At 29.4% G+C, this 1724-nt stretch overlaps 1 protein-coding gene across 1 annotated transcript in view; it reads left to right on the forward strand.

The window, feature by feature from the left end:
- LOC106792374 (glutamate receptor-interacting protein 1-like) overlaps positions 1-1724 on the forward strand; it is a gene marked incomplete at its 5' end in the record, with an annotated part of 38131 nt that overhangs the window by 21741 nt on the left and 14666 nt on the right.

Raw genomic sequence — 1724 nt, forward strand, 5'->3', positions numbered from 1 at the left:
ATTTTAAATAGCAATTTATATATATATATATATAAATATATAATATATTATTATATATTTAATATATAATACATATGATTATAATAATATAATCATATGTAAGACATATGATTTAATTTTATATATTCATTAAAATATCACGTATATAGAAATATTTTGTATACATCTACGAAATTAGGATGAGTATTTTAAATAGCAATTGCAAAATACATGATCACTATCTGTTTATCTTCGTTGGTTAGAGTATACGATCATGCAAGTTAATAACGTACGTTAATATAGACCTCGCGTTAGGCTAACCTAATATACGAATATCTTCGGAGTAGCAAAAGGGGTCAGGGCTGAATAACCTAAGACGATAATAATTCGAGTAATGTTTGATGAGATACTATAAACTCGTGTTTCGAGTTTTACGCATTTCCAAGGGGGGTGGAAAAATTGGGACGAACGTTTTGGCATTCACGCTTCGTTCGATCAAATTTAAAATGGACAAAAGATCATGAGAAAAAAGAAAAGAAAAAATTCAATCAAACCTAAAACAACTAGATAACAAAAATACCCTCGTCGTATAATAATATAAATAAAGAAAATCAATCATTCCAATTTCTCAAGAAATCATGAAAAATAAATGAATAGAAATTTGGTATTGTTCTAAAAATATTCACCCAGCCACACACACACACACGTATACATATACTCACATGCCCGTATTGTCTTTCTCTTTTTTGCAAGCAACGTGAAATTTCAATCGCACGAGAAGCACACACCATAAATCACGTTGAAGTGACATTAATCGTGCACGATACCCAAGTATATATACATGTTGCATGTATTCGTGTGCTGTTTCATAACGTACATACGTAGAATTCATATACATACATATTTGCACGTGTATGGTGTTATAGGAGTCTCTGTAGCATAATCTCATGTCATCGCACGAGAGATATACATAGAGAGAGAGAGAGAGAGAGAGAGAGAGAGATCGGGTATACTAATCTCGAGTGAACCGCAACCCAGGCTGCGGAGTGGAAATCGGCTTGACGTGGCATCAAAGCGAAGGGCTAATAATCGAGGTCGCCTTCTCACTGTTGAGAAGCACCCTTCCTCCCTCAGATCTACCCTATAACGTTTCCTCAAGCATACCTCTTCCTTTCCAGAAATTTCTCACGTAGAAACGGCAAACCTATCTTCTCATTTAATCCCTTTAAATAATTTCAAGGAAGAACGATCATAGTATCTCAATGTAGTTTCCAATTTATTTCCTGTTATCAAATTTCATTCCTATTAAAATTGTATTTTTTCTTTTTTTTATGGTAATAATATAATAATTCATTAAAAATTAAATAATAGGGATGAGGAGCATGTAATTGAATAGATTTTATATATTGGTTTGATTGATTTTGTTAATGTTGCAATTTTTAATATATTCAAAATGCTAAGAGTTGTTTTTTTATTTTAGATATTTAAATATTAATATAAGGATTATTTTTGTATAGATTAAATATGTATTTGTTTAGATAGAAAATACTTAAAAATTTGGTAATTAAGTAATACGAATATTAAATATATTTTTATTTCAATATAAAACGTTTTAAATTTGCAATCAAAAATACTCGAGTAATTCATTTGAAGATGAACTATTTCAAATTGCAACATTACTTATCATTCAATCCAATAGATTTTTAGAAATGAGTAATTAAATAATACAAACGTTAAATATATTT

Source organism: Polistes canadensis, unplaced genomic scaffold, assembly GCF_001313835.1.
Source record: "Polistes canadensis isolate GaletaPanama2010 unplaced genomic scaffold, ASM131383v1 scaffold_413, whole genome shotgun sequence".
Taxonomy (NCBI): domain Eukaryota; kingdom Metazoa; phylum Arthropoda; class Insecta; order Hymenoptera; family Vespidae; genus Polistes; species Polistes canadensis.